The sequence below is a fragment of the Pogona vitticeps genome, chromosome 3 (assembly GCF_051106095.1).
Source record: "Pogona vitticeps strain Pit_001003342236 chromosome 3, PviZW2.1, whole genome shotgun sequence".
NCBI lineage: Eukaryota > Metazoa > Chordata > Lepidosauria > Squamata > Agamidae > Pogona > Pogona vitticeps.
The window spans coordinates 182,200,897-182,226,776 of record NC_135785.1 but is presented as its reverse complement, the minus strand read 5'-3'; positions in this window follow the sequence as shown (position 1 = coordinate 182,226,776).

Below are 25,880 nucleotides of genomic sequence, written 5' to 3'. Positions count from 1 at the left end.
CCACCCAAATAAAGAGAAAAAAGAAGTATGATATTATTAAATTCTTTCACCCTACTTGTCTGGTACAAAACTGTGCAGAGAAACTAGGCTGAACCACTGCTTTGGGGTATGACTGTAGCATTATAAATGATGATGAACTACAGATAAAGAACAATGTCACCGTTAAATCATAAAAAGAAAACTGAAATCATAGCAGTGAGAAGAAACATAGAGCACTCAATCCATTAAAAGTCCCTTCAGAAACAAGCCAGTTTAAATGCTATTTCTGAATCAAAACACCTCATGGTGCAGTGGTTAAGCTGCTGTACTGCAACCAAAACTGTCTTCATGACCCAGGGTTCAACCCCAGGTAGCCGGCTCAAGGTTGACTCAGCCTTCTATCCTTCCGAGGTCGGTAAAATGAGTACACAGCTCACGGGGGGGGGGGAATGTGTAGCCTGCATAATTAACTTGTAAACTGCCCAGAGAGTGCTTTATGCACTATGGGGTGGTATACAGTGGTGCCCCGCATAGCGACGTTAATCCGTTCCAGGATTAACGTCGCTATCCGGAAATATCACTAAACGGAAAGAAAAACCCCATAGGAACGTTCCTATGGGGCCCAAACTCACCGGTTAGCGAATATTCCCCATCCGGCCGCCATTTTCGCCGTCTCGGTAAGTGAGGGCAGGGCACGAAAATGCTGTGGGTGGCCATTTTCCGCACCCAGTGGCCATTTTGGAACCACCAATCAGCTGTTTTTAGAACATCCAATGCGAAGATCGGTAACTTACTGATCATCGCAATGCGATGTTTTGCCACCTAAAACATTGCAATGTGATCGCATTAGCGATCGCAAAAAACGCTTCGCTATGTGGATTCATCGTTAAACGATGCGCTCGTTATGCGAGGCACAACTGTATATGCAACACACCTTGCTTTTGCTTTGCCTTTGTTTGTAACCAGAAGGACAACAATGAAGGAGCCACATTCACATCCCTTGGAAGAGAGTTTTAGCCACCTGAGTGGTAGCTAAATAAAGTACCTCTATTCCATACACACCAGCATCTGGTCCTGTATTGGTGATGGGGCCTATGGTTGGGCTTTCCCCAAAGCACATAAGAGGATGGGGTCTTATAGGGCTTTGTGGGTAAAAATGAGCACCAGAAATATTGACACGTTTATGGGTCTGAGTCAGAGTTTTCGGTACCAAGTCCTGAATCCCAAGCCCCAGGTCTGAGTTTCTATTGAAAATAAGCTTTTCCCCCAGAAGAAAGGAAGGGGTGGATTGGTTCTGATTCATGAGTCATCTGAGACATCGGGGGGGGGACTTAAGCCGAGTCACTGGTGCGACTTATGCCTGACTTGACAGCTTTTCCCATGATTTGAGTCCCCATCCCTCATTAGCACAATGAATTGTGCCAGAAACAGACCTGCCTGTGGTAAAGCAGCTGTTGTGTATTCCCTGAAGAACAGCAACAAGGACATGCCGTCAAGCTGATTCCAACTTACAGTGACCTTTCCCAGGGATCTTCAGATATATATACTACTTACGAGTGGTTTAATGTTTCTCTCATACGAAGGCCCTCTAGGATTGTGCAGCCAGCCCAATAAACTTTGAGAGTAACTTTTGAAAATAATTACTTATTACACTTAAGTAATGTAGGTGTCAGTCACCTAAAAATCAAATCTGTAACTACCAGTTCCACAACTTGTTACCTGACTAATAGCTGGATAAAGGTAAAGGTTAAGGTTCCCCTTGACATTTTCAGTCCAGTTGTATCCGATTCTAGAGGGCGGTGCTCATCCTGTTTTTCAAGCCATAGAGCCAGCGCTTGTCTGAAGACAGTTTCCATTGCCACATGGCCAGCGTGACTAGGGAACACCGTTTTACCTTTCCACTGAGGTGGTACCTATTTATCTACTCGCATTTGCATGGTTGATGAGGAGCTGGAACAAAGTGACGGGAGCTCACTCCATCGCGTGGATTCAATCTTACGACTGCTGGTCTTCTAACCCTGTAGCACAGGCTTCTGCGGTTTAGCCCGCAGTGCCACCACGTCCTGTTTAATAGCTGGACAGAAGTAGCTAAATTACTTCTAGATGGTTACCCCCGCTTGGTCCTGGCTTCTTGGTATGCTGACATTGTGTGCAAGTGCATCACCCACAAACAACTTCATGATGAGCCAGTGAGCCCTTGCCAGGAGGGAATCAGGGGCTTGTCTAGGCATATTGGAGCTGCCCAAGTTGTAAAGCCACCTCACAAAAAAAAATTCTCCTCCTCTAGTGCTCCTCATCCAGGGATTTGTCTCCCCTCCCCAGAGACACAAGGAATTACAGCAGTTCCCTGAGATTTTAACCAGCAGGGAATCAGAGACCAGGCCTTGGAAGTCTGAGTCAGCTGCAGAGTCTGAACACTCTTCAAGGGTAGCCCCATGTAGATTGATTGACAAATAGAGTACAACTTGGACATGTGTCACTGTGGTTGGATTTTACAGCTCCACAAAGGAGCACACTAACTTGAAACATGCAAATATAACTCCCGGCTATTATAGAAACCTGGGCATCCAAGTTCAGGACAGGTCTGAATCTCGGAGAAACCCCCACCCCAAACAATGAACATGAAACCTGGAGGGGAGTACAGTGGACCCTCAACTTACAGATGGCTCCACTTACAGACTTTTCGAATTACAGACTTTTCTGGCCACAAAATTTAGGTTTGACTTCCAGCCGGAGAATCGACCTACAGATTGGAAAAAAAAAATATGGAACAAAAACAGCCGGTTACAGATTAATCAGTTTTCAATGCATTGTAGGTCAATGGAGCCTCGACCTACAGACTTTTTGTCCTGCAGCCACCATTGCACTATGGATTAATTCTGTAAGTCGAGGATCCACTGTACAGACTTGTTCCTGAATCCGCCTTTTGACTGATCAAAAGCAGTTGTGTTTTGTCTGGAATAAGTTTGTGATTCTGAACTTCTTTTGTAAATTCTGAAAACAAACAAGTCTTTTCCAGGCTATCTGGAGGATTTTTAAAAAGCTTTTGAATTGCAAAGAAGTGTGCTCTCATATGCCTAGGAAAGTCCCCTGAGTACACAGAAGCACTCTTTTCATTTCCAGATCGATGCAATCACTCTAATTTGGGATTACAGGGAATGATTTCAAAGTGCCTATTGTTCATTGTTGCTCAGGATAGAAACTATATGACTCATGGCCGTTTTCCCTTTGAGGCTTTTTGTGATCATTCTTAGGTTCTTGCTTGAATTTTGAAACGTCTGCTTCTTTTTTTACATGGCTTTTTAGCTCTCATGGATGGAAAACCCTAACTATGAGTCCTTAGTGAAGGAGTGGACCAAAGATTCCAGGGATATGTGACAAGAGAAGAGTTTCTTTTCAAGAAGCTGGAATCAAGAAAAGGAGTAAGAACCACACAGTAAATCATATGTCAGGGCTCCAGAATGTGAATTTTAAAAAAGACAGAGCCAGAATTTAAATGTGAGCAACCAGGCAGTTGTGGAAGGTAGGGGATTGCCCAATTCTAAAGAAATAGTAGAAAGCCAAATTAAGATAGGAACTCCTAATATCCTGCGAAAACCCTAACTATGAGTCCTTAATGCAGGAGTGGACAAAGCTTTTAGGTCACTTTTTCCCCCAGCACCAAATCCTCCAGATGTTGTGCCAACCTCTCCAAATGAAACCAGAAGGTTAAAAAAAGAGATTTGTTCTGCTCAAAAAAGGTACATGGAGGTGCTTTTTTTTAAAAAAAAAAATATTTTATTTTATTAAATATATATTGGGTTACTGGGGGCTCCAGATAAGATAGATCTGTCTCAGGTCCATGAGCTAAACCATCATCCATCTTACTGGCTACGATTTGGTGTAATTTATGTTACTGCATAATTGTCTGGTTTCTCTTGCAGTTTTGTTTCATGGGAAGCATACTGTACAATTCCACTATTATCATGTTTAAGAGCATGTCAGTTTTTGTTCAGTTTTTGGGAGAAATATCATTGAAACACATAAATCAATATTTTCTTCATGAAAGCATTTAAATAGTTAAATTGTTTGCTTTTTATCTTTCCCCAAGTCATCATATTTGCATCTATCTATGAATTAAATAACACCAAGCCAAACATAATCTTTGACCATAATAAATGAAGTTACAATATGGAAGACTGAAACCATCTTGTAAATAAACTGAGCTTGTAAAGACTGCAAATTTGAATTGTTGAACAATAGAAACAATGTACGAGCAAGACATTTATTTTATTTATTTTTATTTTATTTTATCAGGTTTATACCCCGCCCATCTAGACCAAAGGTCTACTCTGGATGGCAATCCCCACACTCAACTGATGGGCTGGGGACTGTCAACGTTTGAAATGTTGTACAATGAAGTAATAAATAATTAAGTAAGTATAGGAATTATAACTCTAGAAATATGAGATGTGATCCTAAAATGGAGATTTGAACAACAATGCACTGCCCATTAGATCTTACTTCAGGACAGACAGCTACCTTTCCTAGAGTACCAGAATACATCTAAAAGACTATTGATTCTTTAGATTAGCAAAACACATTGTAAATTAATGCAGCCTGCTATTGTAGTGAACCCCATAACAAAACCCACTAATTTTGATAATGTAGTGACAGAAGCAGATTATTTATATTTTCCTTATCAGTGAACTTTCTCTAGTCTAGCAGAACCTATGAGATTTTATATTGGCTTGGCAACTAATATGATCTGTAAGTTGTGTAAGAGTATATTTTTAAAAAAGGTAATGGGAAATAAAAAAAATTCTATTCCTATAAAAGGGCTAGTGGAACATAGCCAAAGAGTCAAGACAAAGCCAAGCTGGGAAACCTGAGTTGAGGAAGTAGAAGCCATCAGATAATATGTATCAGTAGCACCACTAGCGTCAGTAGTAACAACAACAGCTACAGCAGCATAAAGGCAACACACAGAGGAACATGGATTTTCCTCCATAGACGTGAACTGAAAGAAGGCTGTGTGAGCATTTAGAAATTGGTTGTTTTCCATATGTGTGTCTAAATATGTTAACAGACTAAGTACTGTATTTCAACATATATATAAATTTTATGGCTAATAGCTTATAAACGAAATATATATTTTATGAAGTATTTTCCCAAAACTTAAGTTCAGTCTTCATATATTTTTAAGCATTTGTACCCACAGCTTTGTTCATAGCTTAAGAATGATTTTCAAAGTATCATCTCTGAGGCTTTTCAAAAGTTACATGTTTTTAACAACTTTGAAGTATTTTATTAATGAAGCAATGTAGATGAATAAAGTTTGTAGAACTTGACAAGCCAGTGTTGCCTGGAGCCAGTTTTCTCTGTTTACTTTACACATGAGTGAAAACAATATTTTATTCTCATCCACTGAAGAGAGATGGAGCAAGTTTAGATGCTACATTTTTGGGCAAGCTGGGCAGGAACAAATAAATGACTTGTACTTTGACACCTAGATGAACACTGATATAATTGACATGATCATCTAATTTCACTGAATTTATCTGAATTAACCCTTCCAGGGTTAAATGACCAACACTGACTCAAACTACCAATGGGTGCTATAAATCTTATAGTGCTCTGAGGACTTTGGTTTGAGTGTGGTACTTTGGCCTTGACAACCACTAATAAGTTTAAATCAGAAAGCTGTACTCAAGCATTTATTGAAAATTTCAGACTTTCAGAACATGGAATAGACTGATTATAATTTGAATCATTCTGTTCCCTAATAATTAAAATATAATTATATTACATTCGTACTGTAACTTAAGAACTTCACTTCTTTTACGGTGTAACTGTAACTTTTTCTGTTATAATTACAGGTATGTGATGTTAATAAACTCCAGAAAATTATGCAAGGGTGCTGTACTGGTTTGTATTGTCTTGATGTTACAAGAGTACAAGAGTAAGTATTTTAATTACTTTTGAAAATATTGAAGATTCTGAGAGCTTTATTCTAAAAAAGTAATATTTCCAGGTTCTAGAAATGACACAATTTCCAGAGCCTGGAATACTTATTCCATCTCTGAGTGCATTGGGGGGGGGCATGATAAGGGTTTTCTGCAAATGGAACTCAGCTTGTTCATATGTGCCTCACTGGACCAGGACAATATGTTTTGCTGGATGGAAATAGAATTATATTCTGTGCACCACTGTTCTATTCCCAGCAATGAAATAACTGACATGGAAATTAACATGATAAATGAGCATATGTTTAGCCATAAATTTAGGTCAGATTAATGATTAGAATTGCAGTAATTCAAACATTTGTAATTATTGGTACATCAACAATTTTAAATATTTTTTTACTGTACCATAGTTCAGTTTATGTCACTGTTTGTGTTTGTACATTTTGTCGCATTGTCAAAGATCACAGTAAGTATTGCAATGTTCCTCTCGGGGGGGGGGGGGAGATGCTCAGAAGGAAAACCAGTAACTTTTCCAGAAATCAAAATGTACAAATATTATAGTTAAAGGTGTATTGAGGACTACCTTGTTCAGATCTGTTACTTTGTGGCCTCTATTGCTTGTAAGCTTTAAAAGTTATGACCTAGTTTATGGACAGTGTTTTCTTTCTCCTATTTATTTTGTGGATTTTGGAGACGCTGAAAAGAAGCATTTGCTTCCAACCCTCCACAACAGCAACAACAAAATGGACAACTTGAACAAAAGTTAACAGAGATATAGACACAACAGCTCTATTTTTTTCTATTTATTCTCTTATGAAATGGCTGTTAAGACCTTTTCCAGATTCTGGGTTCCCTGGGTATCCTAACTTCTTCCCAAACATGTTTAAGTTTCCAAGCAGGGCTTGCCAGTCAAAATTGGCAGTTTTCTGTCATTTGTGCATCCCCAATTTAGAGCGGATATATTCAGGGATGGAGGGAGCAAGCAAACTGAAAGATCTGGTCTGCTTGTATTGCACAGAATTTAGATTTTTGCTACAAATTATGAATTCTTTAAAAAAAGAGTTTGACTAAGAATTATAGATATGTCTCCAGATCCCCCTCTCCTACCACTGCTAGCTGTCTGTTGGTCAGCAGATGAAAGAGGAAAGCTAGTTTGATATCAGAACTAGAAAAGTTACTTTTTTGAACTTACAGCTCCATGACCATTGGCCATGATCACTTGGTATTTTTGAACATTGTAACCCTCTCTGTTTCATACCACTTATCATTCCCAGGATGGCTTACAAAAAGGATAAAACAATTAAAAATAAAATAAGCATGAAGACACACTATTATAAAAGCAAAATAAAACCATAAAATTAAAGTCCCATCTAAAAAGCTCGGGAAATTCTAAGCATCTATCTACAACATCAAAGGGAAAGCAATAATATTTTCGACAGGGTGAGAACAATGTATCACAGTAAACAGAACATACTGGAATAAAGAGCATCCTTGTGCATTCCAGAATATTCAATGTATGTCAGAAGTAGGGTGTATTACTTCAGCGGACTTTCCTTCCAGTAAATGTGTACAGGATTACTCCCTGAATGTATTATGACTTCATGTGTCTCTTATTTATTTGAATAGATTTAAGCATGGAAGACATGCAAACTTAATTCTCAACAGTGTTTGATAAGGCTCAGGAGTAAGTAAATTACAATTTGACAAATTAAATTAAAGCATAACATTAAAAGGTAAAGGGATGGATGAGAAAGTTTTCTCTGTGGGACAAAGACAATGTCTTTCATAGTCCATGTTATTCTTTCATTGCTGTAACTTGATGAAAGGCTATTTAACATGCCTTTCAAGCCCATTCTTAAGGGCTTATCAGAAACAATAACTGTTAAAATGGAAAGAAGAAGAAAATTACTATAAAACTATGAAGGTAAAGGTAAAGGTTCCCCTTGACAATTTTTGTCCAGTCGTGTTCAACTCTAGGGGGCGGTGTTCATCCCCGTTTCCAAGCCATAGAGCCAGCGTTTTGTCTGAAGACAATCTTCCGTGGTCACATGGCCAGTGCGACTTAGACACGGAACACTGTTACCTTCCCACCGAAGTGGTCCCTATTTGTTGTAGGCATCCTTCAGTCTCGAGAGACTATGGTATCGTGCTCTGTATGGAGGTCTTGGAACAGTGTCTTGTGTGGCTGAGAAGGCCAATTCGAGAGTGACAATCCCTTCCACACTGGAGACAAATCCAGTCTGTCCCCTGTCCAGCTCCCTGGTTTTGCTTGTTTCGGGACTGCCTCTTTGCCTCGGTCTGCTGGACAAGGGTCTCTTCAAATTGGTAGAGGCCATGATGCACCGCATGCCTCCAGGCTGAACGCTCAGACGTCAAGGTTTCCCATCTGTTGAGGTCCATTCCTAAGGCCTTCAGATCCCGCTTGCAGATGTCCTTGTAACGCAGCTGTGGTCTCCCTCGGGAGCGTCTTCCCTGCACTAATTCTCCATACAGGAGATCTTTTGGAATCCGACCATCAGCCATTCTCACGACATGCCCAAGCCAACGTAGACGGCGCTGTTTCAGTATTGTATACATGCTGAAAATTCCAGCTCATTCTAGGACTACTCTATTTGGAACTTTGTCCTGCCAGGTGATACCAAAAATGCGTCAGAGACAACACATATGGAAGGTGTTCAGCTTCCTCTCCTGCCTTGCACAAAGGGTCCAGGACTCGCTGCAGTATAGGAGTGTGCTCAGGACACAGGCTCTATAGACCTGGATTTTGGTGTATGCCGTCAACTTCTTATTAAGCCATACTCTCTTTGTGAGTCTAGAGAACATGGTAGCTGCTTTCCCAATGCATTTATCCAGCTCGACATCTAGGGAGAGAGTGTCAGAGATTGTTGAGCCAAAGTACACAAATTCATGAACAACCTCCAGTTCTTGCATGGAGATAGTAATAGAGGGAGGTGAGTCCACGCCCTGGCACATGACTTGTGTTTTCTTCAGGCTGATAGTTAGTCCAAAGTCTTGGCAGGCCTTGCTAAAATGATTTATGAGTTGTTGGAGGTCTTCAGCAGAGTGGGCAACAATGGCTGCATCATCAGCAAAGAGGAAGTCCCGCATGCATTTCAGTTGGACTTTGGTCTTCGCTCTCAATCTAGTGAGATTAAAAAGCTTTCCATCTGATCTAGTCCGGAGATAGACACCTTCTGTTGCAGTTCCAAAGGCCTGCTTCAGCATGACAGCAAAGAAGATCCCAAACAGGGTCGGCGCAAGGACACAGCCTTGTTTTACTCCGCTTCGGATGTCAAAGGGATCTGATGCTGAGCCATCAAAAACTACAGTGCCCTTCATTTCCTCATGAAAGGACCTGATGATATTAAGGAGTTGAGGTGGACATCCAATCTTGGGAAGTATTTTAAAAAGTCCATCCCTGCTAACCAAGTCAAAGGCCTTTGTGAGATCTATGAAGGCCACAAAGAGTGGCTGTTGTTGTTCCCTGCATTTCTCCTGCAACTGTCTGAGGGAAAATATCATGTCGGTGGTGGATCTATTAGCTCGAAAACCACACTGTGATTCTGGATACACTCTGTCTGCAAGCACTTGAAGTCTCTTCAGCACAACACGGGCCAGCAGCTTCCCTACAATGCTGAGAAGAGAGATGCCACGGTAGTTATTGCAGTCGCCCCTGTCGCCTTTGTTCTTATACAATGTGACGATGTTTGCGTCCTTCATGTCCTGTGGTACTCCACCTTCTCTCCAGCAAAGACAAAAGAGTTCATACAGCTCAGTGGTGATGATCTCTTTACAGCACTTCAAAACTTCAATGGGGATGTTGTCCTTTCCAGGTGCCTTGCCAGAGGCAAGGGAATCCAAGGCCGCTTTTATTTCTGCTAAAGTTGGTTCACTGTCCAGCTCTTCCAAGAGAGGCAGGCACTCAATGTTATTTAGTGCCTCTTCCGTTACTACATTCTCTTTAGAATATAGCTCAGAGTAGTGCTGCACCCAGCATTCCATCTGCTGTGCTCGGTCCTGGATGATCACGCCTATAGTAGACTTCAAGGGAGCAGATTTCTTCTGTATTGGACCTAAAGCCTGCTTGATACCATCATACATTCCCTTGATGTTACCTGTGTCTGCTGCTATCTGTATCTGAAAGCAGAGCTGAAGCCAATAGTCATTGGAACATCTCCTGGCAGTCTGTTGGACTTGGCTACGAGCAGCTCGAAGAGCCTGCAAGTTGTACTCACTAGGACAGGCTTTGTATGCTGCTAGAGCTCTCCTCTTATCCTCGATGGCTGGAATCAGCTCCTCCGAATGGGCTTCGAACCAGTCAGCCATCTTTTTGGTCTTCTTGCCAAATGTGGACAAGGCAGTGTTATAAACAGCGTTCTTGAAGTGTTCCCATCATTCAGGTGCATTCGCATCAGCCGGGCCTGGAAGGGTTTCCTGAAGCGCTTGGGCAAATTCCTCCACTTTTCTTTGATTGTGAATCTTGTTGATATCTATACGTGGCCTTCCTTCCTTTTTAGTGTGATACAATCTCTTTGTTTGCAGTTTTATTCTGCTACACACCAGGGAATGATCAGTATCACAATCAGCACTCTGGTAACTGCGTGTGATCGTAATACTAGATAGGCTAGAACGTCTAGTGAGGATCAAATCAAGCTGATGCCAATGCTTCGATCTTGGATGTCTCCAGGAAACTTTGTGTTGAGGCTTTGTATTAAAGAACGTGTTGGTGACACAAAGACCATAATAACAGCAAAACTCCAGCAAGCGTTGGCCATTTTCATTCATCTTCCCAATGCCAAAACGGCCTAGACAGGTGGGCCAAGAGTTGTGATCAGCACCAACTCTAGCGTTAAAGTCTCCGAGAATGAACAGCGGCTCTTTCTCAGGGACTTTTTTGATAGCAGCTGCCAAATCATCATAGAATTTGTCTTTGACTTCTGTTGTGGATGACAGTGTTGGTGCATATGCACTGATGAGGGTGACCAGTCCCACTGATGACTGGAGCTGCAGAGACAGGATTCTTTCACTCCCCACAGTAGGTGGAACAATGGATCTCAGCAGAGTATTTCTGACCACAAAGCCAACACCATATTCCCTGGTCTCGTTCAATGGTTTTCCCTGCCAGAAGAATGAGAAGTTTTTTTCTTTGACAGATCCCATGTCTGGCAATCTCGTCTCTTGCAGGGCAACAATGTCCATCCGCAGTCTACTCAGTTCAATGTCGATAACAGCTGTCTTGCGCACGTCGTCTATTTCCTGCAGGTTGTCAGAAAAGCCAGGGGTCATTGTCCGAACATTCCAGGTTCCCAACTTTAGGGTAGATGTTTTCTTCTGATTGTTGCATGGTGCAGGGTTATTGATCTGTTTTTTGGCTCTCCCACCATCAGAAGCAGCCCCTGGCATCATGCTCTATGCCAATCGAGCAAAACGTATAACCAGTAACTGCTAGTTCCTGTGTTATTTCGACACTGTATGCAAAGCTGGAGTGCCCTCTCCAGAGCACGAAGCCTGGGTAGAATAATATGGAGGATAGGCTGTTACCCAAGCAGCAAATCCCCCCTCTCCACGTCACTGAAATAGTCCAATGGAGAGGCAAGAGCCAATAAAACTGGTTCCAGCGACGTCGCAGGAGTTGGCAGAACAACACGAACTGTCTACGGGACTCCGGCTCCGGATTTTGCCTCGAGGTTATCTCCTGAAGCCTTTTCCATCAGTGGATATAGCCACAAGGCAGTGGAGGTTTGAAATCAGAGTTTTCCTTCTCCTAGATGGGCTGCCTTACATGGCTGACGAGTCCCACCTACCCGGCCTGCTCCCTAATAGTGCAGAAGTATGATCCTACTCCTGAAACATTCCTGCCCCCAAGTGTATGAAATACTATTTAGCTATCCTATTTAGGAGATTAGAGTAAAAAATAGAATGAGAGGATTTCACGCACCGCCAAGCGCGCGCTTCTGCAGGCACTACTTTATAGTCAAAGCCCCGCCCCCTCAGACCATGTGGTCAAAGGGTCAGCCTACCAGGAAGATCTCACCAATTAAAATGTCCCCCAAGCACAGCTCCCTCCTGCCTCTGCTTCCTCTTCAGGAAAGGGGCTTAGAGCTTCTGCAGGCACTACTTTATAGCCAAAGCCCCGCCCTCTCAGACCATGTGGTCAAAGGGTCAGCCTACCAGGAAGATCTCACCAATTAAAATGTCCCCCAAGCACAGCTCCCTCCTGCCTCTGCTTCCTCTTCAGGAAAGGGGCTTAGAGCTTCTGAAGGCACTACATTATAGCCAAAGCCCCACCCCCTCAGACCATGTGGTCAAAGGGTCAGCCGACCAGGAAGATCTCACCAATTAAAATGTCCCCCAAGCACAGCTCCCTCCTGCCTCTGCTTCCTCTTCAGGAAAGGGGCTTAGAGCTTCTGCAGGCACTACTTTATAGCCAAAGCCCCGCCCCCTCAGACCATGTGGTCAAAGGGTCAGCCTACCAGGAAGATCTCACCAATTAAAATGCCCCCCAAGCACAGCTCCCTCCTGCCTCTGCTTCCTCTTCAGGTCCCTATTTATCTACTTGCATTTGCATGCTTTCGAACCGCTAGGTTGGTGGGAGCTGGGACAAGCGACGGGAGCTCTCTCCGTCGCATGGACTCGATCTTATGACTGCTGGTCTTCTGACCCAGCAGCACAGGCTTCTGCGGTTTAGCCTGCAGCGCCACCACGTCCCTATAAAACTTTGAAAGCAACACAGAAAAATGAGCAGGATTAAAACATCATCTAAAACTACAAAAAATGAAAAGGATTGTTGTCTGATATCAAAAAGACTGATAGGCACCTGCAAATTATTCCATGGTTGAGGTGCCATCACTGAGAAGGTAATCTGCTCCCTGGGTAGCCACCTGCTCCTTCTAAAGTATATGGTGGTTACTGTGACAAACCCAGACCTACTGGGATCTGCCACACGTTAACTAAGCTGCCACCAACCATTCCCTATAAGAAGTCACACAGACCAGGGATGGATTTTTAAACAATAAAGAATAAGGTTTATTTAAACACAACACACAGGGAAAATAAAATAATCAGGTGAATAAGATATAGTAACGTGGCTTATTCTCATTCATACATGCATACAGTTTGGTTCACACAGAACCCTTAACTTGAAGCACAGACCCTGAACCTATCAGTTCTGGCTAACCAACAGACACCTGAACCTATCAGGTTGGTACTCTGACACACAGTAGTACCCTGTCTGACACACAGACTCCCACACCAGCTTCTTCTTCCCAGCTGCTGCTTCGTCTGCTTCTCAGCGTCTGCTGAACTTCACCACACACGCTCCACATATATATACAGTACAGCCCCTCCTCCTGATGTCCCGCCTTCCACTCCCCATAGGATGGAACTTTCCCTCCAAACCCATGACAGACAGGTAACATCAGTGCTGTATGTAACACCTCCCCTCTTTATAAGTTGTTTTGTAGGGGGAAAGCTAAGGTGCTTTTTCCCAAAAAAACAACCTGGATAAAACACACAACAACAGTTATACATACCATATCATACTTACTTATACTTACATTCTAAGTTAACCATAGCAATTAGGCATTTAAACATTTACCATATACATTACATCAATTTACCTTTATTCATACAAACCAAATTCAAAAAAACCCAGGTACATTTAACTTTTTGTCACCAACATATGTACATAGTCCATGTTTCTTTCGCCGTCTTCAATCTTCAGGTCTTCTTGACAAGGCGTCAGCAACACAGTTCACTGACCCTCTGACCACCTTCACTTCAAAGTCATAGTCCTGTAGATTTAAAGCCCACCTCATAAGTTTGCTATTGTGGGTTTTCATTGTCTTTAACCATTGCAGTGGTGAATGGTCAGTGCACAGAACAAAATGTCTTCCCCAGATGTAAGGCTTGGCCTTCTGGATCGCGTAGACTATGGCCAAACACTCCTTCTCCACGGTTGCCAAATGTCTCTCACCTTTTTGGAGTTTCCTACTCAGGTAGGACACTGGATGCTGGTCACCATTCTCATCCTCCTGGCAAAGAACTGCTCCTACCCCGCTGTTAGACGCATCGGTGTAGATGATGAACTCCCGGTCGAAGTCTGGAGCACGCAGCACTGGATAGTTGATGAGCGCCTCCTTCAACCTCTGGAACGCCGCCTCACAGTCGCTGGTCCACGGGATGCTGTCATCAGTCTTCTTCCTCGTCAGATCGGTCAGCGGAGCCGCAATCTCGCTAAACCTCGGGATGAACTTTCTGTAGTAGCCCACCAACCCAAGAAATGATTCGACTTTTCTCTTGGTGTTGGGTCTGGGCCAATCACGAACAGCTTCTATTTTGGCCTCCAGGGGTTTTATCACTCCTCCCCCTACCTTGTGACCCAAGCACTTTACTTCTGGGCTACCCAGCTGCAGTTTGTTCCCTCTGCAAGGCCTAGGCCAAAGCACTTCCTCCCCTGGGTTTAAGTGCCTCTCCCTGCCTTCCTGGTCATCCCAAGCTTTCTTTCTGACCTTTTGAGCTTGCAGGGTCTCTGTTGCTAGCTCTAGGTTTCTCTTTAGGTCAGTCATCAAGGTGTCTATGTATGTCACAACACCTTGTGGGTCATCCTGGGTGATCTGCTCCCAATTTTGTTTGATCAAATCAAGGGGCCCTTTCACCCTTCTCCCAAATAAAAGTTCAAATGGACTGAACCCGGTACTGGCTTGTGGCACTGATCGATAAGCAAACAAAAGGGATTGCAGCTTCTGGTCCCAATTGTTTGGATTCTCTGCCAAGTAAGCCCTAATCATGCGCATTAGAGTCCCATTGAACTTCTCAGTTAACCCATTACTTTCAGGATGATAGGCAGTGGTTTCCTTGTGCTTTATTCCACAGATTTGCCATAAGCGTTTCATGAGCTTTGATGTGAACGATGCGCCCAAATCTGTGATTATTTCTGAGGCAAATCCCATCCTGGACATATACCCCACCAAGGCATCTGCCACTGTGTTAGTTTCAATGTTAGTCAAGGGTATGGCTTCAGGGTATCTCGTGGCATGGTCCACAATGGTGAGAATGAACCTATTCCCCCTCTTTGTGGCCTTGGGCAAAGGTCCCACAATATCCACCCCTATGCATTTGAACGGAGTGTCAATCACAGGCAAAGGGCACAACTTTGCTTTGGTCCTGTCGCGGTTATTCCCCTGCCTTTGACACACATCACATTGTTTACAGAACTCCCTGATCTGCTTCCCTATGTCAGGCCAGTAGAAATTCTGTGTGATTCTCTGCTGTGTTTTGTTCACCCCTAAGTGTGCAGCAAACATGTCAGAGTGCCCCCTTTGTAAGATCATGGGGCGATACTTTTCAGGTACCACCAGCTGACTTCTGATCCCATCTCCCCCTTTTGAGATATTCCTCAGGGTCTCTCTATATAAAACCCCCCTTTTCTCCAGAAATCTCACTGGGGTTTCAGGTGTTAGCTGGGCGTCAGTCACCTGTTCAAAACACTTTTGGAGAGTGGCGTCTGCCTTTTGCTCTTGTCCAAATCTGCTGTCTGTGGTTAAGGTTTCCACCACAGCTTCTGAACTCCCCTCTGCTTCCGTCTCGGGCTCATCATTACCCCCCTGAACTGTCCCCGTGGTAGCTTGTGAACGTGTAATCACTAGCACCCGTTTCACATGTTCAGCCAGGTCATTTCCCACGAGCACGGCTGCTGGCAGAGTCGATGAAATCGCTAGCCGCCAAACTCCCCTCCAGCCTTGAAAGTTCACAGGTACCTCCGCGACTGGCAGAGAGATTACCTGCCCCTCAATCCCTGCCACCTTCATGCTCTCATTTGGGATTACATACTCCCTAGGAATAATATCTGGATGGCACAGGGTCACCTGAGAACAAGTGTCCCGCAGCCCCCGATACTGATGGCCAAGTATTCCTACGTCCACCCCTGCTGTCTCAAACAACTGGGAATCTGTTCTCACCAGTAGGCAGCGCCTGACCTCTACCAGAGGACCATTTTCCTCAGCCTGATCAGCAGATGTAGCTGTTCCAGATTGAGTAGCCATGGCAACAGGCTCCCTCAGTGACAATGAGCCTTGCTCTTTCTGGACACAGAACACAGCTTTTGGCTTGGTTCCACTCGAATCCTGAGGCACAATTCCTTTTAGCTGCTTTAATTTCTCACACTCTGAGATTAGATGGCCCTTTCCCTGACAGAAATAGCATTTTCTGGTGTATTTTGAGTCTCTCTCATCTTGTTTTGGTTTTCCCTCCAAAATCTGAGGTCTTGGTTTCATGTCTGAGGGCTTCCCTTCACCATGGGCCCCTCCCCCTTGCTGGCTTTTCCCTGGTCCCTGAGAGTACTTGCTGTAGGTTTCTTTGGGTTTTCCTACAGATTTCTCCTCACCTAAGGGCTTTCTTATCTGGTGAATAAAATCTGCAATCTCGGCGGCTTCTGCCACAGATTTTGGTTTCCTTTCCCTCACCTGGAATTTCAATTCCCCATGCAGGACTGAATAGAACTGTTCCAGCGCTATCAAATCTTTAAGCTGTTGAAAGGTCTCTGTCCCCTCCTGAGATAGCCATTTCTCAAGCAGCCTCACCAATTGAGCCCCCACTTGGGTAAAAGTCTGCTCTGGTTTCTTGGTGATTGACCTGAATCTTTGTCTCAGCTGTTCCGCATTTATCCCATGTCTTGCAAACACCAGTTTTTTAAACTCTGCAAAATCTTTCATCAGTTCCTCAGGCATCTCGGCATAGACCTCAGCCAGGCTACCACTGATTAAAGATCGCATGATGGTCATCTTCTCAGTTTCCCTCACTGAGAAGTCCACAAACGCTCTTTCCACTAAGGAAAAGAACACCTCAGGACAATCTCCCTTGTGGTACACAGGGAATTTCTTCAGGTCAGCTTTAGACAATTGGCCTCCCTCAGAATCCCTATTGTTATTATTGTTCTGATTCATCAGTTCCAATTTTTTTAATTCAAACGCCATTTTCTCTCTCTGCAATTCCCTCTCCATTTCCATTCTCTCTCTCTCTAATCTTTCTTCTTTTTCCAATTGCCTCATCCTCAGTTCATGCTGTTGGGCTATGAGCAATTTTCTGAGCTCTGGGTTCTGTTCTCCCGTGCTGTCACCTTGCACTGAGCCAAATTCATCCTCAGAACCTTGGTCTACCTGGGGGTCTTTCACTTCACCCATTTCTGCCATCTGGCTTCGAGTCAAGGGCATAATCCCCCCTCAGAACAGGCTGCTTTAAAAAGTCAAGCCTCAAAATAAAACGACCACTTTTTTTTTTTTTTCCCTCAGAACCAGCTTGCTATAGATTACTGCTGTTCTTCAGCACTAATCTTGCAACAGTTGCGAGCCAGAGTCTACCCCCCTCTGCTAGGCCTCTCAGCAGGCAGGCTAAATCACTGCTACTTTACACAGTTTTGCCTCAGCTTTTTTCCCGCCAAAACAAGTTGCCTCAGAGCACCCTAATCTAGTCTTCCCACTTGGCACGTTCTTCCACTAGCGCACCTCCCCGTGAGGTACACCTAGAAGATTACCTACGCGCCTCAGATTGTCCCTGACTAGACCCCCCTTGCTCTGGGCACACTTGCCAAGGCTTTGCTGGACCGCTGGACAACTGGACCAGTCGTATCCCACACGCTGGACACCAATCAATGTGACAAACCCAGACCTACTGGGATCTGCCACACGTTAACTAAGCTGCCACCAACCATTCCCTATAAGAAGTCACACAGACCAGGGATGGATTTTTAAACAATAAAGAATAAGGTTTATTTAAACACAACACACAGGGAAAATAAAATAATCAGGTGAATAAGATATAGTAACGTGGCTTATTCTCATTCATACATGCATACAGTTTGGTTCACACAGAACCCTTAACTTGAAGCACAGACCCTGAACCTATCAGTTCTGGCTAACCAACAGACACCTGAACCTATCAGGTTGGTACTCTGACACACAGTAGTACCCTGTCTGACACACAGACTCCCACACCAGCTTCTTCTTCCCAGCTGCTGCTTCGTCTGCTTCTCAGCGTCTGCTGAACTTCACCACACACGCTCCACATATATATACAGTACAGCCCCTCCTCCTGATGTCCCGCCTTCCACTCCCCATAGGATGGAACTTTCCCTCCAAACCCATGACAGACAGGTAACATCAGTGCTGTATGTAACAGTTACCTCCTCAGGTGAATCTCCTTCAAAGTTCTTAATGGCTAAAATTCAGTTCTAAGTCAAAACTAGAGTAGATCCATTGAATCAATGGGGATTTAGTGAATTAACTCTTCCTGAAGTTCGATCAGTTCAGTAGGCCTACTCCCGTTGTCACTTACAACTAGATTTCAGCCAATGTTTGGGAGGAACAAGGTTTGAGATACAGATGGTCTTTCAAGAACCCTAGTCCAAAATGGGAATTGCCAACTTCCTTATCTGGGAAGGGGGTATTTTATGTCCCTTCCCACATTAACCCACCAGAAGTGTCAATATAGAGATATCTTGGCCAATATGGAGATAGTTTTGTTCCAATCCCAGTTGTAGTTGAAGGTACGTGACAATTCCAGTGGCCTGTTTCTGGTACCACATCTACCTTGGATAACACAGTGCCCTTCAGACTTGCAGGCAGACAAAGCATCATCTTCAAAGAAATTAAAGGAAGCAGGAAAGGGACATAATGTTGTGGTAGTACCAGATTTTGATTACACATTTCTTTCATACTTCTCAAACTAGTAATAGGAGCATATTGTATGGTTAGGGTGGCAGCTGGTTGAGGTGAAGGAGTGGTTTTGTGAAATTACACCCACCTAGGAGATATTCTGCACTGTCGCTGAATTATCAAGTGTTAATCAAAGGCAGTTCTCTGACATTCCAGCTGTAGAGATGTAACCATGAAGAGATGTAAAGTTTTGCACATAAATTTGTGTGACTTAATATGAGACAAACCTTGATTATTTCAGCCTGCCTATAGTTATGCTCCAGTGTTTCCTTGTCCCCTTAAAGCTAGCCTTTTGCAATCTAGTACCTCCAAATGTGTTGGACTACAACTCCCATGATCCATTACTTTCTATGGCATAATTTGCTATCACATATTGTCCCTATGCATTAAAAAAATTAACTTTCAAGTTCAGCCAGCTCAGTAATTTCAAAGAACGTACCATCCTACTGCTGTGCATTTATGGGTGGCTTCAGCATGTTGCTGCACTCATTCTTCCAAGCAATTCTGCAAGCTCTGTTAACAGTCAAGCATTGTAACTCTGATGAGGCAACGTTCCCCCTGTTTTCAAAGCCGCACAGCGGTATATTATGCTTTATGAGAAACTTAATTTGTTCTCTAGGCATATGATTGATAGCTCCAGTCTTCCCATGAAATAAAATAGCATTTATAATCTACTTTGGATTACAACTCTGCCCCCTTCTTTCTCTTTTTTGTGTACTGGCAGCTTTTTGACAATATAATAAATCATGCGGAAGGGACATTAATTTTGAAGAGACACTGTTGGACTCTACTTTGGCACGCTTGCTATATTCTCATGCTCTCTCCAGCATTATTCTGTAATGGGTATTATTATTATTATTATTATTATTATTATTATTATTATTATTATTATTATTATTATTATTATTATTATTATTATTATTATTATTATTATTAGTATTATTATTATTAGTATTAGTATTAGTATTAGTATTAGTATTAGTATTATTAGTATTATTAGTATTATTAGTATTATTAGTATTATTATTTTACATAGGGCTTTATGGACCCTCTGTTCGGGCTTTGTTAACATGTCTCTAAATGTGCTGGTTGGATAGTTCAGAGAGTCAGGTTTGTGGCTGTGGAGCCAGAGGTTGGGAGTTCAATTTTCCTGTTGTGCTTCCCAAAAGATTCAGCCTAGGTGGCCTTGGGTAAGCTGCACAGTTCCAGAATGCCCCCAGAAGAAAGGAATGGTAAATCACTTCTGACCAATCTCTACCTAGAAAGCCCTGCAAAGGGCTGCCATAAATCAGAATTGTTAGAATTTGGCAGGCCACACAGGTGACATGACAGACCATCTTTCCTATGATGTTTTATTGCTGGCATTGCCAGGCTGACGGCATCCCACTCTCTTGAGATTTGGAAAGCCTGAACTGGGGTGGTGATAATGGTTCTTGTGGCCTCATAGAGGCAAGATCCTTCAGCAGCAGTTGCAAAATAGTTTGTTTGGGGCTGCAGGAGAGAGGAAGAGGGATTATCAAAACTATGTAAAGAGTCAATGGTGAATTTACAGACCAGCTTGTGAATTCCAATAGTGGGAACAGAGGTTGAGGTACTATAGAATGCAAGGTATACATGAAGGGTATATATCTTTTGAAGGGATAGGGACCACAAATAATGCTCATGTGATGTTCATCGTACTGAAGAAGACCCAGCATTAGTAGTGGGCTAAACCACAGAAGCCTGTGCTGCAGGGTCAGATGACCAGCAGTCGTAAGATCGAATCCACTCAATGGATTTAGCTCCCGTTGCTTTGTTCCAGCTCCTCGCCAACCTAGCAGTTCGAAAGCATGCAAATGTGAGTAGATAAATAGGTACCACCTCAGTGGGAAGGTCATGCTGGCCACATGACAACAGAAACTGTCTTCGGGCAAGCGCTGGTTCTACAGCTTGAAAATGGGATGAGCACCGCCCCCTAGAGTCGGACACGACTGGACTAAAAATGTCAAGGGGAACCTTTACTCTTTACAGTTCTCTTCACTGTGTTAGTCATTAGGGAATTGGCTTTTGTCCATCAAGTCTCTTGTCACAGGATAGGCAAGGGTTAACTTCAGTATACCCCACACCCATACAGTCTACACCACAAGGCTTGCAGACGTTCAGAATTCTTTCACATATGATGCAATTGGTTTGAGATTAAGTTTTTGATCTCTTCTGGGTCTCTCCCCTTAGTTTCAAGTGCAACCCTTGATCTGGTCTTGGCCTTGCCAAACTCTTCAGGGTCTTCTCATGAGCATATTCAGTAATGAGTAGTAGAAGAAAGAACCCAAGGGAGTACTATCTTGTGATACTCTTTCCCACTCTACTCTGGGGCATTTACCCAGTCTTCAGCCTCACTCTCTTCATCCTCTTTCTCACCGACTGTCCTCAACTCTTCCTCCACCTCCCCTTTATTCTCTTAATAGCAGGATATGCTGTTGGTGGACTTTCCCCCATCTTTCCTGTTTTCCTGGCTTTCTGGGGTCTCCAGTCTTGTTTCTAGCAGAAACCTCACTTTGGGACAGCACTTGACAGAACGGGTCTCTGCCATGTCCAAATATCCTTGTAGGGACTCAAGGAAGGACTGTGGGATGGGGTGTTTAGACCCTTCCTAAGTGCTCACCCGCTCTCTTAACGAAAAGGAGATGAGTGCTTCTGAGCATGTTCAAATGGCATAAACTGGACCCCTAAGAATGAGTGCCAAAATCTAGCTTCCTATGTGATGCTAAAAGGCATGATTTTGTTCTTTTCATATCAGGATCCTCCTGGGATGTCCTATGTGGACAAGGACTAAAATGCAACCTCATCTGCCCTGATAGGATCTTGGGAATGTGAGAGAACAACAGAGACTGTTTCCTTCGAATCTATATAAAACAATTTTCTGCTCTTTCTGTCTCCCCACCCCCACTCCGCCCGATTCCCTTCATTGTAACAGCCCTTTTCCTTGGTGGCAGTTTTAACACTGTCTACGATTATCTTCCTAATTATCTGTTTTCACCTTGGCAAAGGACATCTCCAGAGTGACAGTGATAGTTTTCCCAGCTATCTAAATTTCAGCCATGGCCAGCTCCCCTAAGCCTTTCAGATACTCTTTGTCTTTCTCCCTGGTTTGTTGGCTTGTCAGACATGGATCTATTTTGATTTGTTCAGAAGAGTCAAAATATTTCTCCATCCGCACCAGATATATGGCTCAGGTCCTAAAAAGCCTGAAAAGGATATTTGCATCCATCCTTTGTGTCACATTCACCCCAGATTACTTTTCCCCTCAAGCAGAACTGAGGTTTCTGTCCTTGCCAAACAAATAACACATTTACTGCTTCTAGCCTTCTTATCACAGCACTGTATTCCAACATTATCCAGACCCATACGGTACAACAGAAGTAGTGGTGGGCAAAGAGCAGCCCATAGGTTCTAAATTCTAAATCAAGAGCCTTTAGTGCTCATGTAAATTTCTGGGTTTCAATCCCTCTCTGTTTAACCATGTTAGTGCTAAATTAAGGCTAAATTAGGGCTACAACCTCCCCACCCCTCCAGAAAAGCTATTCGTTAACAAGTTTGTTTGTTTGCTTGCTTGCTTGCTTGCTTGTTTATATACCACCCATCTAGCTTCAAAGGCCACTTTGGGCAGTTTACAGCAGAATAAAAACAATAGTCAACAACACTGAATTATAACAACATAAACATCAAAATAATTTAAAGGGGTAAACATATACTAAACATTATAACTTAAACAATACAATGCAAAGGAATTCAACAGAAGCAGTCAAGACGGCGGCATCAATACATTACTATATCATCTTTTCCATGCTGGTAATAGCTATGGTCAAATGAATGTGGCTGGTGCATATGAATAAAACATTTATTACAGTTCCTTTTTGTGCATTTCCCCATAATTTGGAAATCACATGTGGGAGAAAGTGAAAATGACAGATATTCTTATTCCCACCCTGAACTCTGAACAGTTTTATATTCAGTGTTCAAAACTAATTTTCTTACAGGCTGGTAGGAATCACTGGTTTGTGTTTCAGATTATACTGCTAAAATAAATTAAAGAAAATTAAAGCTGACAAAGAAAAAGAGTATAGTGAATGTTCCCGCAGCACACTGATTTCAATGTCAATATTAATCACAATGTTTTTTCTTCATATGGGACATTGTTTTAACTCCCCTTCTGCTCACTGATAGGTGGAAGACAAGTGTTATCTGAGGACATGGGAGGCAAACAAGATGTAACTACTTTCTTCCCATCCCTTTCTGTTAATCTTGTGCATTAATGGGTTACATTTAGGAGTAAGCAATTTGCAGCAATGTTTATGCAGTATATTTGGGCAGTAAATTGTATTGTAACTTCAACAACAGACTTTGTGATACATGATAAGAATTCACGTTTAGGACCCCAAAACTTTCATCAAAGTTCACATTAAGGCAAAATCTCCATCCAGCAACTGTGAAGAGAAAAGTCATCATCTGAACAGTCTGACTGCTTTTCAAAAGTGTGTTCCATACTTGAAAATCATTGAGAATTTTCAGCATTCTGTGGGATAGGTGCACACAGTCAAGTCATTCAAGATACAGATGATACATGTTGGTTTTCATAGTTGCCTTCTAAGACCTGAGATATCAAGCAAAATACACTGACTGTTCTACTGTTGCTTGAAAATGACAGTGGTGAGCTGTGAAAGTTGGCCCTCAGATATTTTTTTTCCTGCTGATACTGATGTTTTAATTGTAGACTCCACCACCATTCCATTTCCCAGTTTTCCAAAGAAGAACCTAAGGATTCTCAGCACATATCTTGAGAAACATAATTTTAGTGGAGAATAACTTACACAGTGGTTCACAGTGCACAAAATTATCTGCTATCAGCTCAATTCTGACTTAAACTAACCTTTTCTAGGCTTATCTAGGTAGAAAGACTTGGTTTACCATTCCCTTCTCCAGGGGACACTCTGGGGTCAAGATTTTATATTTTGTGTGTGTAGGTTGCTAAAATAATGAAGGTGAGTGTAGGGAATCCTCAAAGTGTACATTGTGCTTAATAAATGAAGTTTGGAAGGATCACATACTAAAGGATCTCTTTCCTAGCAAGCTGACACTTGGCCCTGGACATTTAAACACCAGTAAGAAAACTTCAAGAAGCAACTCATTTATATTTTGATTTCTTCCCTTGAACATATGCTGTAGAAACAGACTGGCTGCATAGTTGCAGGGATACAACCTTGATTAATACCCCTGCTATAATTCTTTTTCTTCCTCTCCTACCAGAGGCCTGTGTCATTATGTTGTTGTACTGCATCAACAAATATCCTAAGTTTTCAATAAGAAGTCTTTTCATTGAAAATAATAGTAAAATTAATGGTTGCACTCTTACACCATTTATTTTACCTTGCATGATGACATACACTTCAAACTGGCCTTACAAATTGTATTAGTATTTATTGAGTATTAATTTATATTATTCTATTTTTTTTTCTCTGTTTATAGTGACCAATACAGATAACAGTTTTAATTGCATATTTTCCCCCATTCTGTTATTAGGTAACTTGGGCTCTTCTTCATCATCATCTTCTTCTTCATTGTCTTCTTCTTCTTCTTTAGAAAGGTTGGAAAGAAATTGAACAATAAATAATCCTTTCCTTAAGTAACTTTCCAAACTCTATTCTGATATTTTAACTGCAAAGAAAAATCAATTGCTGTAGTTCTTTCAGTGGCTCCAGCTCTGGGAAACAGGCAGTTCGCTCCTGCTGAGGGACCTTCCCATTGCCAGACAACCATTATAAAGGCATAGAATCCTTCACACTTTTTGTGCTAGAGATCACAGGGCTAAATAATATGTGAACTGTCTCAATTCAGAGTCTTGAGTGAGCTTATAAAAGTCAGAAATACATTGGCGACATGAAACTTGAGGGCCACAGGTTCTTAGAGTGCAGATTAATTTGTAGCAGATTAACTGTCTAGTTTTGCAATTCTGCAATAAAGGACAATGGCAGAGATTTAAAACTTTGTTAGTTTATTCCCCCCACCCTCCTGCCCTCACTTTAAATCTGCATACCTCCACAAAAGTCTGCAACCCCATGTTGAAGTTCATTGTAAAGAAACGAGGTTGGCAGGTTGGCATATCGGGGCTTTTTTGCGGTGATAATCGACAATGCAATTTCCCTAATTAAATGCATGCATTCATTCATTCCTTAGGTGATTAATCTCACATTGAGAATAAATGCAGAAACCTGAGACTAGCCCTTGCCTGTACTGTCAAGCTGCCTTTCCTTTGTGAGAACTTCCCTTCCCACTTAGACTTTTGTTTAATTCTATGTTCATTGTTCTGAGCTGATGTAAGTAACTGGAATTTAATAGAGGTGGAGGAAGGAAAATGTTCTGTTTATTTTTAAGAGAGAAGGAGAGGAAGGAAATCAACTATACATTTTCAATAACATTATAACATAATAATGTACTATGCAGAATTGCACTTCACAGACTGCTCTGTATCCATTGGTACAGATATCACAGAAAATTAAACATATATTCCATTTTCTTCTGTTAACATTCCATCATTTTCTTCTTTTAAATAAATTTCTGCAAGCTTGTATATGGAATATTGCATAAGCTGTAATTCCCTAACTTGTCAAATGATACAATCATTTCAAATATATGTACACTGAATGCATAATGCAAAAAAGAGAACTGTAGAAAAAAGCAAATCCTTAAAGGATATACATACTTCCCCGCAATTATGGCACACATCATACATCAAACATGAGATCACATGTACACTTAAATAAACTTCACAAATGAATAGAAAGTGACAGACAGTTGAACTTGATAGAAGGATGGGGAAAATGTTTATAGCTTTTAATTCTATCATTCCAAGTCCTTTGATGCAGTTTGAAGTTGTTTCAACTAACCATGCCAGCTTTTAAATGTTGCTGCAATAAGACATTTGTTCATCATCTATGGATTAAAATGAACAGTAGCAGTTTAACTGACTGTCCTGAATTATGAACTAGGGATAGGTAGAATTCTACTTTCACACCAAATGGCATACATTGGTTGATCACCATTTTGAATTGTAACTATTGCAACATTTCTCACTAATGATGTCTTAATTCTGGCAATGGTCATGCAATGAATGAAGGAGACTCATAGATGATTGTTGATTTAAGCACTTTACTGATTGATTGTTACTAGCTAATATTGAAATGATGCACCTACATGTATGAAAGAAACCTAG